The following is a 16,177-nucleotide window of genomic DNA, read 5'->3' as shown; positions in this document are numbered from 1 at the left end:
ATGTACTGAATAGATGCTTTATTTATTGCAGCTGTTATGATCCCTGTGGCTTTAGGGCTCTCCAGAACACCAGATGAGACCAAGAATGCTTGCCCATGGTAACAGGGAGGGGAAAATGCTGAGTTCACGTGCACTGTGGACCAAAGGAACTCTTCTTTCTTTTGGCCCCCTACCTCACTAAATCCAGGCACGTCTGTTCACATTTCTGATAAGCCTTCAAACTGTTACTTCTTTTTACTTTAGTTACATATTGTGTTAAAACAGTTCTGGGTCAGCTGCTGGGTAGTTGCCAGCATTCTACAACGTTTAAGAAAAGCCAAGATAGACATGACCTTCTGCCAACTTTGTAAGCCAACCAAGGCCTTTTGCCTGATCTTGGCCTTTATAGACTTGACCGTGGAAGAGAAAACAAACCCCAAGCAGCATTATAAAGTGGCAGCTGCTTAAAAGAGTAAATCAGGACTCTGTAAATGAAAAGTGTGGTTTATGAAATGTAAGATCTCAAGCCATTCCGGAGTTCCTAAGTTGTTGCTTTCTACAAGCAGTTAATTATGAGTGCTGTTGACTACCGAGGAGGAACTTTAAAAAAATGCAAAAATTACAATATTCTTATAATTGAAGTTTCAGAAGTCAGTTAAAAACTATAATCTTCATTTGGTTCATGTGAACCTCTCTTGCCTAAACTAATTGGTAACTAATAGTCAGAGAACTGAAAAACAATAATCCTCCCAAATGCTAACCCTTTTCTACCTTTCCCTTCCACTGTACAGATAATGAGGAGATCATCCCAGATCAAGTATTCTGTTGAAAAACCCCATTCAAATAGTGTATCTCCACCATTAGGTGCCAAGAACCATGTCTGATCCCTAGAGGTTCTTATTAGTTTTTAACCATCCTAAGGCAACAAATTGGACCACTCCTTGTTCTGGATAATGATCTCACAAATGTGTGCCACTGGTCACAAAAAGAGTCATCAAGAGTGAGGTCAACTTCATGTAGACACCACTGCCAGGGAAAAATAATTGGAACTAATCCCTTTGAGATCCTAGGCCATCTCTGTGTACCAAGGCACACAGCTCTCATATGGCAGGGATACATGGAAAAGAGTCTAGAGAACGATGCTCAGAGCAACTTAAAAGATAATTAGTCACCTTATGAAAATGACTGAAATGTTGCAATGTAAGACTTTTATTGCACAACATCCCACAGGCATTTGATATAGGAAACTTCCCCGCACTAACAAAGAGATGAATTAGATGGCCCAAGTCTTTCCTATTCATCTCTATTTCTCTCTCTGCTTTCAGTGATTCATTCCTAAAAGTGATGATAAAAATAGAACCAAAGTAGCTCCTTCTGCTAGGGTTGAATGGCTTTGCCAGTCTAAATCTCTCTGCAGACTGGTTAAATTTTTCTCATACCATATCTTAGTCTGAAGATAAATTTTTAGGAGGAAGATTTGAAGAAAGTACACTTCTTAAAAAAATAGTAAAACTGGATCTCTGATTAAAAGAATTTTATTTACTAGTATTTATGATAGTAGAGGATATTTTTGGACTATATTTTATAATTTAGCTCAGCTTGATTAAATAACATTACTGATGGGTTATCAACAGAATTGGCAACTTATATCATTAAGGAAAATAAAAAGGAATAAGAGAGAATAGATTCAGTTACAGATCAACCTGTTACCTCCTGGTCAGAGAGGCCCATGGTGCTATCAATGGAAGTAGGTGTTTAAAAAGAGAACTATGTATGGATGAAACAGATGAGGTGGATCTGAATCTTTCGGTTTGAGGGACTGATGGAATACAAAAATGAGATGTTCAGTAAGCAAGTGGAAATATTAAGCCTAATATATAAACCTAGAAGCAATAGTTGGCATTAGGACATGAAATGAGAATGCCATGAGAAAGCATATATGATGACAGAAAGAGGACCTTTCTCACTTATTCTACTTGAAGCCTGCATTACCCCTTGGCTGACCTAATGTGAAGGGTTCTCTATCATTCTCCCTCTTTCCTTCTCCACCATCCCCAAATCTGTTTTACAGATAGCTCATTGATTGATTTCTGAATCATAGCTGAGATCACTGGTGGTTGTTGCTTCAGGGCTTAATTCTAGACTACTTTTCTTTGTTGATACTATTTCCCATGGCTTTCAATGCAGTCTTTGTAGTAATGGCTTCCAATCTTTTCCTCTGAGCTCCACACTTACATATCTAACCAACCACCTAATGTTGCTACTTGTTTTTATTTTAAGGCAGGAGAACTCAAAACAGAACTCTCCATTCTCATCCTCACCACACCCCTCAGGACTATCTCTACTTAGGTCTTCCCTTTCAAGCAAATGGCACCATGTGTTGCTCAGGTCAGAAAACTGAAAGTCTCCTTAACTATTCCTTTTCTTATTTCCCACAGCCATTTATTCACTAAATTTCATTGATTCCTCGCCCAAAATGTCTCTCCAGCCTTTTGGCCCTGTCAGCCTTGTCCAAGCCTTCGTCCCCTTTCCCCAACAGTACAACAAATATCTTCTACTCTGTATCCCTCCTCATCCATTGCTGTTCCTCCAACCATCCTTTACAGTGGCCATAGTGGTTTTTGTAAAACATAAGTTGGTTTCATACTGCATTTGGATAAAAACAAAACAAAACAGAACAGAACCCCAAAACTTCCATGCCCCGAAAGATTTGGTTCTTGCCTACCTCAGATATCATTTTCTACTTGTCTCTCTCTTGATTCACCATGCCCCTGTCGTCCTTACCTATTCTCAGTTCTTTAAACAGCTCTTTCCTATCTCTCAGGACCTTTGTACATATTGTCCCCTTCCTCCGGAACATTCTCTTACTAATGTCGTCTTCTTGTCCTTCAGCTCTCAGTTGACATTTCGTCTCTCAGAGAGGCCTTCCCTGACTACCCTATCAAAGGTATATTCATTCTATTCTTTTATTTTATGGAACAGTGTTAATTTTCTTCCCAGAACATAACACAATTTAAAATTCTTGTATTTACTGGTTTATGCTTTTTTCTGTCTCTGTCTCCAGGCTCCAAGCTCAATAATGAGGCTGTGTCTATTTCCTTTGCTATTTTGTACTCCCCACACCTTGGCAGTATCTGGAACATGAGAGGGGCTCAGGAAATAATTGTTGAATAATTGAATTGTACACTCATACATCCATTTATTACTCATATGTTCATTGGGTCTTCATCATGTGTCAGGAACTGCACCAGGGACTGTGGGTACAAAGAACAACAAAACAAGAAGGGACTACTTTTCCCAAGAGACTATAGTATATTGGAGGAAAGAGTTATGCTAACAGATCGCTACAAGTATGCCAAGTGAAATGAATATGGGGGAGGATGGGAATTAAAAAGATAATTGTCTGGGGCGCCTGGGTGGCTCAGTGGGTTAAGCCGCTGCCTTTGGCTTGGGTCATGATCTCGGGGTCCTGGGATCCAGCCCCGCATCGGGCTCTCTGCTCAGCGGGGAGCCTGCTTCCTTCTCTCTCTCTCTCTGCCTGCCTCTCAGTGTACTTGTAATTTCTCTCTGTCAAATAAATAAATAAAATCTTTAAAAAAAAAAAAGATAATTGTCTGAAAGTGAGGAATGAGTAATAAAAGCTTGAGAGAAGTGGCATTTGAACCAGATCTGGGAGTATGGGTATGATTTTGTCAGGTGAAGAAGCAGATAGATATCTTTATAGGCAGAGTAACTTGTCTATTCAAAGGCCTAGAGTTATGAAAGGATGTGGCATGTTCAGAGAATGGTGGCTGGAGCGTTGGTGCATTTGGCTGCTAACAGTGAAGGGGATAGGCTGTAGAGGATGTTAGGTTAGGGAATTTGGATACTATCCAACAACATGCCAGCAGAAGATGTCATTGTTTCTGTGATGACCTTCATCTTTTTCCATCTCCTTTTTCTGTCATGGCAAGAGACTCATCTGATGGGTTAGTCCAAATATGCTCATAAAGCATGTACCTCCTGATATACTCTGAGAACAATGCATTGAGAAGAGAATCAAATTTCCATCAGGCCAGTGGCCCGAATAAATGCTTAAGAGGTTCTAGTAACTTGTACCTCTAGTAAACCTTTAATATAATGTTATTATCTTAGTACCCTCTCCCTCCCAGTTCATAGGTTGAAGCCCTAATCTGCAATGTGACCATATTTGGAGACAGGGTCTTTAAGGAGGGAATTAAGATTAAATGAGGTTACAAGGGTGGAGCCCTAATCCAATAGGAATAGTGTCTTTATAAGAAGATGAAGAGTTCCACACAGAGAAAAGGCCATGTGAGGTCACATCCAGAAGGTGGACATCTCCAAGCCAAGGAATGATGCTTCACCAGAAACCAAACCAGCCATCATCTTGATCTGGGATTTTCAGCCTCCAGAACTGTGAGAAATAAATTTCTGTTGTTTAAGCTACAGAAATTAAGTCTGTGGCATTTTGTTATTGCCATCCCAGCAGACGAGTATATATAATAAAGTTAGAAACACTGTCTTCTCATCTGAGGTTGAGTATTATTCCTTCTCTGCTTATCATTAATAGCATGTTTCCCCCTTTGTTTCATAAGCACCTAGAGTCTAAGTCACTAGGGATACTCCTCTTTAGATTCTGACTACAAATTAATAACTTAATCAGAACATAAGACACGGTGTGCTAAAATATTTTATTTAAATTTGGCTTCGTATGTGCTGATCCAAATTCAATAACTTTCCTTGGGTCCTGAATAATTACTCAACCATATATTTCCCCTTCATATTGTATCTAATAACAAAATGGCTAACCCATGATAAATTTGGGGGGTTAAATTCCCTAACAATCTTGAGGGATTAAACACATCATCACTTCTATAATCACATATAGACATATCCCTGACCTTGTGCTTAAAAAGCACTTATTTAGTTAAGAAATGTCCATTATTTCATCATCACTGCATATCCCAGCATCCTTTGCTGGGTTAAGTATCCTGAGAACGTTAAAATTAATTTCACTCTTTCTTAACTCATGCAGTTAAAGGTCTGTCTGCTCATTCACACTGTACTTCATAGCTTCCTACCACAGCTACCTGCCTTCTTGCCTCTGGGTCCACATCCTCTTCCTTCCTTCCTGTTTCTGTGGAAACTTTCCATATTTCTAAGACCAATCCCTTCACCTGTGCACCAGACCTTCTCTTATTTACATAAAGATGATCAACACAAGTACATACGCCAGAAAAATGCCACTGCTTTTCCCTTGGTGAGGGGGGAAGAAAAAAAGGGATAAATAATCCCTAGACACCAACTGACACTAATCTATCCTCTGGCTAAAGCCCCATATCTCTGTTCTGTGTTACAGCAAAATCACTTTTACATACGTTCTCTTTATTCACTGTGTCCAATTCCTCTCCGATTTTCTCTTGAATACACTCCAGTCAGGCTTTTGTCCACATTCTCCTTGCCAACAGTCAGTACTCAGTCCTCAACCTATCCTGACCTGCTCCAGCAGGGTTAGTAGGGATGCTCTGGGAGCACTTGACCTTGTTTGCAAGACAGCTCAGTCCCTAACCTCCCTCAGATCTTCACAGAAATGTCATCTTCTCATTCAGTTCTTCTGTGCTCTCCTGCTTAAAGATTCAACTCACACCCACCCTTGTATAATTCTTATACTCCTTCACACATATTTGCCATTTCTAGCCAAACCATATTACTTATTTTGTATTGTCCATCTTCCCCCAGTGGATTAGAAGCCTCCTGAGGGCAGAGACTTTTGTCTATGTGTGTGTTGCTGCATCAACAGCACCCAGCACAGCACAGGGTATAGGACAGGCACTCTATAAAAATTGGTTGAATAAATTCCACTGCGTTTGAAAATCTGAAATGGTTTAAAATGTACAAAGGAATAAAACAGACTGTTTGGAGGCTGCAGGAGCCTCGGCTTGATTTCTGAAACCCATGGGCTTCATTCTCACTTAAAAAGGAGATCATTTTTTCTTCGACAAAAGAAAATTATTGAAATATGTAACTTGTTTTCTTTTCTCTAGGAAAAAAAAGGAGAAAAGAATTCAAGATTCACTTGATAATCTTTTATTCAGCTAACAGAGTGATCTTATATGTCATATATCACATTGGAAACTAACCAGGATGGTCACACACATATAGAATAAAAACTTTAGCTATTGCCTTCGTGTGGTAATCTTCACAACATGTTTCAAAACAAGTATTAAGTCTTCTGGGTATGAACTTGTTTTAGCTTAATAAAATCTGATTTCTCATTTTTTAAAGAAGAAGAGTAATTTAAGCTTTTGGATGAGACATTAGCAATGCCACAGTTTGTTTCTGGAAGAGTTCACAGTTACTCAGGAAGATCCTTTAAACAATGAGGGGGGTGAGAAAGAGAGAAGACTATACTTTTCCTGCCAATAGCTTTATCATTTGGAAATACATTCCTACTTTTATGACACAAACTTTTCTTAACCTTCGATGTAGTATCTCTAAGCACATGCCTTCTCTTCCTTATATTTTTACTATGACTCCTCTTTTTCCTCTTCCTATAACACTCATGTAACTGGCCCAGACTGCCCCTTCTTCTGGAAGCACCTACAGGTCTCAAAATCCATGGGCCCTGACAGGGACTTAGGTTGAGATAATCTACACTTATAGATCTCCATGATTTTGTTTGTAGAGCTCTCCATAATCCAGGATTTAAACTTTCACCTTTTCAGGGCTACTTGTTTTTTTCTCCCCTCAAAAGTCTAGTTATTTTGTGCATTTTTGCCATTGTCATCATTGTAGAAGGTTAATAATTTCCTAAAATAATTCATCTTTGGGACTGAATTCAAAGTACATCTCCTTTGAGGAGAGTTTGACATAACCATGTAGAAGAATCCTGCACTCACCTCCTCCCATGAACACAACAAATATATAGCTACATATGGAACAATTCCATCTGAAAAGGACCTGAAAGCTAACTGAACAGCACCTCCACAGCAAAGGATAAAAGGGCCACATTGAGAGGGGTGACTGTGACACAGTCTAGAAAGAAATCTCACCTCACGTGTCACTGATGAAGGATAATTGGAAGGCAGCCAGGCAGGGACAACCCCCTCACCCCCTACCCACATCCTAAGAGGAAACCACAGTCAAAAGGATGTTACATCACCCTGGAAGTGGAGGAGGAAGCCCTCCACCCTTTCTCATGTGGTAGATAGATGACAAAAACCTGTTTAGATGACAGGCATAGGGAAGATTAATCAGATTAAAACAGCCTGCCTACAAGCCCATAAAAACCCTAAAGCCCATAAAACCTCCTGGGTCCCCTTCCTCCTCAGGAGCTTTGTACTAAGCACATTGCTATCACTCAATAAACCTTGCTTTGCTGCCTACCACTCTGTCTGGTCTTCCTCTTCATTCTTTAAAGCAGCGTGACCAAGAACAGCGGGCACTGACAGAGGAAAAAGTCCTGTAACACCATGAGCCACAGTCAAGAGGGATCTCATAATATGAAGCTTATCCCTGAGGAGCAAGGGGTTTGACACCCAGCCATTGGGAACTACAAAGGAGAGATGAGCCTCTAAAGTGTGTGGTCTTGAAAACCAATGGGACTTCCTTTTAGGAGAACTACAGGGCTTTAGGGAATGTAAAATCTACTCTCAAAGGGCTCATGCATAGACCCAGTGGCCTAGGGACCTAGCACAAAAGCAACAGTTTGAAAGACACCTAGACCATAAGTGAAGGAAATTCATTTGTTAATATTAAAGTGCCTGCCAGAAAGGCAGGAAGCTGTTGGAATTCTGAGGACAAAAGCACCAGTGGGCACAATTTTTGCCTTCTGCTTTTGTCTTGCTGGTGTTGGCCCTGTGAGGGAACATCACCCCTTAGGCTGCTAGTTCTGGTGGGGGTGCCCATCCCCAGGAGCTGCAGCCATGGCGAGGCTGGCTGAACACCCTGCCCCCACACACCACAGCCATGAGCCCTCAGGCACAATAGCAGGACTGGCTGAGTGCTCTTCACCATGTCTTCAAGCCTCATTCCACCCCACCGTATCTGGTGGGAACATGAAACCCACAAAGGGGATGCTCCTTGAGCATCTGGCTTTGGTGGCAAAGGGGAATGTATTTCAGGTTCCCACACATCTGAAACAATTGAAGAGCTAGTCTTTAGCAGGCTACATCCCCAGGGCACTACACAAACACCAGACTACAATATACCTCCAGTTTTCATGTAAAAAAGGCTTATCCTCTTGTCTTGGAGCTTCAGGCCTGAGAGTCAGATTCTAGGCTTGCCATACATCCAGAGGCTACAGAGGTACCTCCAGGGAACGTAGGTGGGAAGATACAATAATTGAATCCTCCTTTGGTCTCACCAAAGCTTGCTGATACCTCTCAGAAAGGTATATACACATATATCTTATACACATATCTAAAGCCATGATACTTGCAACAGTTGCCCAAAGGATACCTCCAGATCTTCTGGTCTAGAAGTCATCAGAGTTTATGATTGCAGACCCACAAGACTGGAGATATTTAAATATCTTAAAAGAAGCTGCCTGAAGTTCTGGCTTACAATTACCCTAAAACTAGGCACCATCTTAGATCCCTCCCTTTGGATCGCTGGGAGGTTTTGGAACACCCTCAATAGTAGGGAACTATCAACAACAAATCAGGCTACTTAGATAATCAGAAAGGTCTGAGAAACAACCAAAAGCTAGAACAGGTTGAACAGGAAGTTTTATCATCTATACAGGGTCATTCCTTCAAGACTTAGAGAGATGTCTGATTCATCTAATACACAGTAACAAACAAAAAGAGACAAGTAAAATGAAGAGACACGGGAATATGTTACAAAATTAAGAACAAGACAAAACCTCAGAAAAGGACCTTAATGAAATGGAGATAAGTAATCTACCTGACAAAGAGTTCAAAGTAATGGTCATAAAGATGTTTAATGAACTTGGGAGAATGGATGAACACAGTAAGAATTTCAACAGAGATAGAAAACATAAGAAAATACCAAACAGAATTCACAGAGCTAAATAATAAAAGAGCTGAACTAAATGCCCTTCAACAGATGAATGGATAAAGAAGATATGGTCTATATATACAATGGAGTATTATGCCTCCATCAGAAAGGATGAATACCCAACTTCTGTATCAATATGGATGGGATTAGAGGAGATTATGCTGAGTGAAATAAGTCAAACAGAGAGAGTCAGTTATCATATGGTTTCACTTACTTATGGAGCATAAGGAATAACACAGAGGACATTAGGAGAAGAAAAGGAAAAGTGAATTGGGGGAAATCAGAGGTGTAAATGAACCATGAGAGACTGCAGACACTGAGAAATAAACGGAGGGTTTTGGAGGGGAGGAGAGTGGGGGTTAGGTGGACCTGGTGGTGGTTATCAAGGAGGGCACATATTGCGTGGCACCCTGGGTGTGGTGCATAAACAATAAATTTTGGAACACTGAAAAAATTAAATTAAATTAAAAAATTACACTAGACAAGTTCAGCATCAGACTAGAAGAACTAGAAAAGAGGATCAGTGACCTGGAAGACAGGGCAAAGAGCTCACCCAAACAGAACAGCAAAAAGAAAAAAAAAAAAATTAAGAAGTGAAGATAGCTTAAGACACCTGTGGAACAACATCAAAAGGAATAGTATTTACATTATAGATGGAGAAGAAAGAGAAAAGGGTGTAAGAAAGTTATCTGAAGATATGGCTGAAAAATTCCCTAACTTAGAGAAGGAAATAGAAATTTAGGTTCAGGAATCAGAGTTCCAAATAAGATGAACCAGAAAGATTTACACCATGACAGCCTGAAAGTAAAAATGTCAAAAGTTAAAGATAAAGAGACAATACTTAAAAGCAACAGGAGAAAACCAACATGCTACAAACAAGGGATCCCCTACAAGGCTATCAGCTGATTTTTCAGCCAAAACTTTGCAGGTCAGAAGGGAGTGGCATGATATATTCAAACGACTAAAAGGAAAAAACTTCAAACCAAGAATACTCTACTTGGTAAGGTTATCATTCAGAATTAAAGGAAAAATAAGAAGTTTTTCAGACAAGCAAAATTAAAGTAGTTTATTAGCACTGGCCTTACAGGTATTATTAAAGGGACTTCTTTAAGATGAAAAGAAAAGGCACTAACCAGTAACAAGAAAACATGTGCAAGTAAAACTCTCACTGGCAAAAGCACATATATTGTAAAGGTAGTAGATTACCACTGGAAAGCTATAAGAAAGTTAAAACACAAAAGTAGTAAAATTAACTATAACCATAATAGTTAAGGGATACACAATATTAAAAAATGTCAAATAGTACATCAAAAATAGAACACAATGGGGTGGGGAGCAAAAATGTAGACTTGTCAGAATGTGCTCAAACTTAAGATGCGATCAACTTAAAATAGACTGTTATATACATAGGATATTACATGTGAATCTCATGATAACCCGAAGCCAAAAATGTACACTAGATGCACTAAAAATAATGAGAAAAGAATCTAAACGTAATGTTAAAAGAAAATCACCAAACCACAACAGAAGAAAGGAACAGAGAGGAACTACAAAATCAACAAAATGGCAACACATACATACCTATTGATAGTTATTTTAAATGTGAGCAGACTAAATTTTCCAATAAAAAGACAGGGTAGCTGAATGAATAAAAAGAATAGAATCCATCTATATGTTGCATATAAGATACTTCAGATCTAAGGAAACACACAGACAGAAACTAAAGGGGTGAAAAAAAAGATATTCCATGCAAATAGAAATAAAAAGAAAGATGGTGCTACTATACCTATATCGGAAAAATATAGATTTTGAGGCAAAGATGTCATAAAAGGCAAAGAAGGCCATTATATAGTGATAAAGGGGCAATCCAAAAGGAGGATATAATATTTGTAAATATTTATACACTCAGCATAGGAGCACATAAATATATAAAGCAAATATTAAAAGTCTTAAAGAAAGAAATGGACTACAATAAAACAATAGTAGGGGACTTTTAATACCACTTACAGCAATGGACAGATCATCCAGAGAGAAAATCAATATGGAAATACCAGCCTTAAATGACACATTACACCAGATGGACTTAATAGATATATACCGACTATTCCATCCAAAAGCAGAATACGCATGCTTTTAAGTGTGCAAGGAACATTCTCCAGGATAGATCATATGTTAGGCCACAAACCAAGTCTCAACAAATTTAAGAAAACTGAAATCATACCAAGCTCCTTTTCTGACCATAATGGTATGAAAATAGAAATCAATTACAACAAGATAACTAGAAAAATCACAAATATATAAAGATTAACCAGTATTCTACTGAACAACCAATGGGTCAACAAAAAAATCAAAGAAGTCAAAAAATACCTGGAGACAAATGAAAATGGAAATACAATATACTAAAATCGATGGGATGCAGCAAAAGCAGGTTTAAGAGGAAAGTTTATACCAATACAGGCCTACCTAAAGAAACAAACAAACAAAATCTCAAAAAACCAATCTAACTCTACATCTAAACGAACTAGAAAAAAGAAGAACAAACAAAAATCAAAGTTAATAGAAGGAAAAAAATAAAGATCAGAGTGGAAATCAATGAAATAGAGACTAAAAAGTCAGTAAAAGAGATCAATGAAACTGAGAGATGGTTCTTGGCAAAGATAAACAAAAATGACAAACCTTTAGCTAGACTCACAAAGAAAAAAGAAAGAGGGCTAAGATAAATAAAATGAGAAATGAAATCGGAAAGTTATATCTGATACTACAGAAACACAAAGAATTAGGAGAGACTTGTAACCATGTACAACCATACGACAACAAACTGGAGAACCTAGAAGGGATGGATGAATTCCTAGAAATATACAATTTTCCAAACTGAATCATGAACTAAAAAATCAGGAGAGACCAATTATTGGAAAGGAGATTAACCTAGTAATCAAAACCTCCCAACAAATAAAACTCTAGGACCAACGTGCTTCACTAGTGAATTCTTGCAAACATTCAAAGAAGATTTAAAACCTGTTCTTCTCAAACACTTCCAAAAAAGTTGAAGAGGATGGAAAGTTGCCAAAATCATTTTACAAGGCCAGCATTACCCTGATACCAAAACCAGATAAGGAAACCACAAAAAAAGAAAATTACAGGTATAATATATCCCTAATGAACATTAATACAAAAATCTTTACAAAGTATTAGAAAATTCAACTCAACAATGACATTAAAAGGATCATACAACATGATCAAGTGGGATTTATTCCAGGGATGCAAGATATTTCAACATTCATAGATCAATCAATGTGACGCACACCACATCAACAAAATAAAGGGTAAAAATCATATGATCATCTCAAAGGATCTCAATAGGAAAAACATTTGACAAATTTAGCATCCTTTATGATAAAAACTCTCAACAAAGTGAGTACACAGGGAACACATTTCAATATAATAAAGGCCATATATGACAAACCTACAGGTAACATCATATTCAATGGATAAAAGCTAAAAGATTGTCTTCTAAGATCAGGAACATGACAAGGATGCTCAGTCTCCTCACTTTCATTCAAAATAGTACTGGAAGTCCCAGCCACAGCAAATAGGCAAATAAAATAAACAAATGAGTAAAAATAAAAATAAAAGATAAAAGGCATCCAAATTGAAAAGGAAGCAGTAAAACTCACAATTTGCAGATGACATAATACTAGATACAGAAAAACCTAGAGACTTTACCAAAAAAACTGTTAGAACCAATAAATGAATTTAGTAAAGGTGCAGGATACAAAAGTCAATATACAAAAATATGCTGTGTTTCAGCATGCCTAATAATGAACTATAAGAAAGGGAAATTAAGAAAATAATCCGTTATAATTGTATCAAAAAGAATAAAATATCTAGGAATAAATTTAACTAGAGGTGAAAGCCCTATATACTGAACATTGTAAGACACTGATAAAAGAAACTGAAGAAGATACAAATAAATGGAAAGATATTCTATGCCCAGGGACAGAGAGAATTCACATTATTAAAATGTCCATACTACCAAAGCAATCTGTACATGCAATGCAATCCCTGTCAAAATTTCTATGGCATTTTTCACAGAACTAGAACAAGTAGTTCTGAAATATGTATGAAATCACAAAAGACCCTGAATTGCCAAAGTAATCTTCAGAAAAAACAAAGCTGGAGGTATCACACACTCTGGTTTCAAACTATACAATAAAGTTATAGTAATCAAAACATTATGGTACAGCATAAAAAAAGAGACACATAGATCAACGGAACAGAACAGAGACCCCCAGAAGTAAACCCACACATATATGATCAATTAATTATTGACAAAGGAGGCAAGAATATACAATGGAGAAAAGACAGTCTCTTTAATAAATGGTGTTGGGAAAACTGTACAACCAGATGCAAAAGAATGAAAGTAGACCACTATTTTATACCATTCATAAAAATGGTATAAATTTGAATGAATTAAAGACTTGACTGTAAGACCTGAAACCATTAAACTCCCAGAAGAAAACCTAGGTGGTAAGCTCCCTGACATTGGTCTTGGCAATATGGGTCCTTTTTTGGTTTTGCTTTTGGTTTTTGGATATAATTCCAAAGGCGGGGGGGGGGGGAGCAAAAATAAACAAATGGATTACATCAAAAGGAAAAGCTTCTGTGGTTGAAGTGGACAAAGGGACACGACTGTATGGTGATGGACAGTAAGTAGACTTATGGTGGTGATCACTTTGTAGTGTGTACAAATACCAAAGTATGATGCTGTACAACTGAAACACACCTAATGTCATACTCCAACTTCAGCTCAATTTTAAAAAGTGCATTTCCCCTGTGTAGAAATGAACTCTCTAAAGATATTTATTATTAGCTGCACTCTGGCTAAACACAAACAGCATTTGGTAATACAGTGGAGGTGAATCTCACCTTGTTTTTCAGTCCTGTGTGCACGACTAAGTGGAATAGCAAAGCCTCCTTCTCCTACAGAGTTGGAGCAGGGCGTCACAGGACTAAGAGCAATGTATTTTTTATAATAAAATTGATTAAGGGCCTTCATTTATTCATTTGACAAATATATCTTGACAGGGTTATGTGTAAGATACTGTGTAAGTTACAAATCTGGGTCAGACATGGTGCCTGCCTTCAGGGAACCTGTAACTTAGAATTACAGAACAATTATACTAAATAATAGGAGCTAAAATATTCACCTAAGGTTAAAACTAGTATTACACTTCAAAAATGCGGACAGAGAAACAGTAAGTTTGTTAGAATGTTCTTTTTATCTTGGATAAGAGAGTTATAAAAGTCTTTACAAATATAAATATTTTCCCATTGTTAAAAATTAAATACACATCAAATATTTAACAAGTGTCTCAAAGCTACTTCAATATCATACTCAACAAAGACTACTGTATATACTAATCTTTGTGCATTAGGATATAAAATTCCCATGACCATCTTGGCAGCTCAAGAAAACCTAGCCTTAGGTTCCCAAGGTTGATTTGAATTTACATTCATGGATACATGGATAATCAAATCAGATAACTGCAAAAGATAACTGATTTAAGTGAAAAATATTGTATCTTTAAAAGATCATCTTTATTTCTACTGACCTGATACTGTTTGCAAGCATTAAAAACATTCATGATAGGGGCACCTGGGTGGCTCAGTTGGTTAAGCTTCTACCTTAGGCTCAGGTCATGATCTTAGGTCCTGGGATCAAGCCTTGAGCCTGCAAGTCCCCAGCTTCCTGCTCAGTGGGGAGTCTGCTTCTCCTTCTCCCTCTGCTCCTTACCCCTGCTTGTTCTCTTTCTCTTTCTCTCTCAAATAAATAAATAAAATCCTTAAAAAAAAAATTCATGATAACATTTAGGAAATTCCATTTTAAAGCTATGTCCTTAATGATATTTGTGAAATGGTAAGCATTTAAACAGTGGAAAAATTAACATGGATGCTAATTTCATTATTTATTCTGAACCTGTTTGGGTGTAAAGTAAAATACCTCCTTCCTCCATTTTAATGAAAGATGAGATGCTTATTAAAAACAACCGCACCTCCAGCCTCCACCTAACAAACCTCAAGAACCGAATACCTCACACAACTGCTTTTGTGGAGGACCTAATCTACCACCAACCTCCTCTTTATAATGCAAGTAGTTAAAATCATTAAAAATTCAGCATTTTATGTCATGAGCTATGGTGAGAAGGGAGGGTGATTGCACTGTGTGGACTGGAGGGGATGATTAGAATTTCGATGTCTCTCCATTACTGTTTCCTTAGCAAATCTCTGCACAGTGACACAGGCATCAAGTCTGCGTTTTTATTCTACGGCTGCGCCCTTGTTCCTGTCTTCAAAATTCCACTACAGCGAATCCTTATTTACTTTCTGGCAAAAACTAAAAATTAAAGATGTATAATGTGAAGATACAATCTTAGCTTCTCTTGCCCTGCAGGACTGGCAGTTCCTTCCCAAGTACAATTATGCTGGCAAATGCCGCTATTAACTCAGTGACGACAATGGACACTCCAGCTCCTTTGAAATTCTATAAAATAGTTGTCCTTAGATGGTGATAGAAAGGAAGGAATGAAGCAGGAACAACAAGAATTACTTTACATACTAATAATAACAATTTAGTTATCAAAACAGAACTGAACAACTGTGTCTTTATACTGTTCTTTTAAAAATTTAGCCTCCTAGGGTTCTAATAATCAGGGCCTATGGCTCAGGAATGCACGGTAGCACTCCGCTCAGTGCCTATATCCTCATTTCAAAGAGAATCATTCAAACCGACATCCACCCTGTCAAGAATCTCGACTTTGAGCTGCTAATGTAGAATAAAAATCAATATAAATTTTGATCATTTGATGAATATTTACTTCTTTCTTTAGTGTTTGGGGATTTAGAATTGAAAAGTGCTGAATCAAGTCATTTTATTTTTTTGTGTTTGTGCCAACACCAATTTACTACCCTCCAGAAAGTTCCTGAACAAGATGTCTCAGGTGGCACGCATGTTGGTTTTTCCTGTCAATCATAACTGCATGTCAGTAGGGAACCATAATCATTTCCCTTTCATACTCTTAGTGTTCCAAAAAGGAATATTTTCATTACTTTCCTGGAAAAGGTAAACTTTCTCATTTAGACACTATTGTGAGCCTGATGTCTGTTGTTTTTGGCAGTC

General features: G+C 37.8%; 1 protein-coding gene across 5 annotated transcripts in view; it reads right to left on the bottom strand.

Annotated features, from left to right (window-relative positions):
• AKAP6 (A-kinase anchoring protein 6) overlaps positions 1-16,177 on the bottom strand; it is a 464,720-nt gene that overhangs the window by 133,239 nt on the left and 315,304 nt on the right. The gene's annotated exons all lie outside the window — the stretch shown is intronic.

Source organism: Mustela lutreola, chromosome 7 (genome assembly GCF_030435805.1).
Source record: "Mustela lutreola isolate mMusLut2 chromosome 7, mMusLut2.pri, whole genome shotgun sequence".
Taxonomy (NCBI): Eukaryota; Metazoa; Chordata; class Mammalia; order Carnivora; family Mustelidae; genus Mustela; species Mustela lutreola.
The sequence above is the reverse complement of the archived record's forward strand: the minus strand, read 5'-3'. Positions and strand labels throughout refer to the sequence as shown.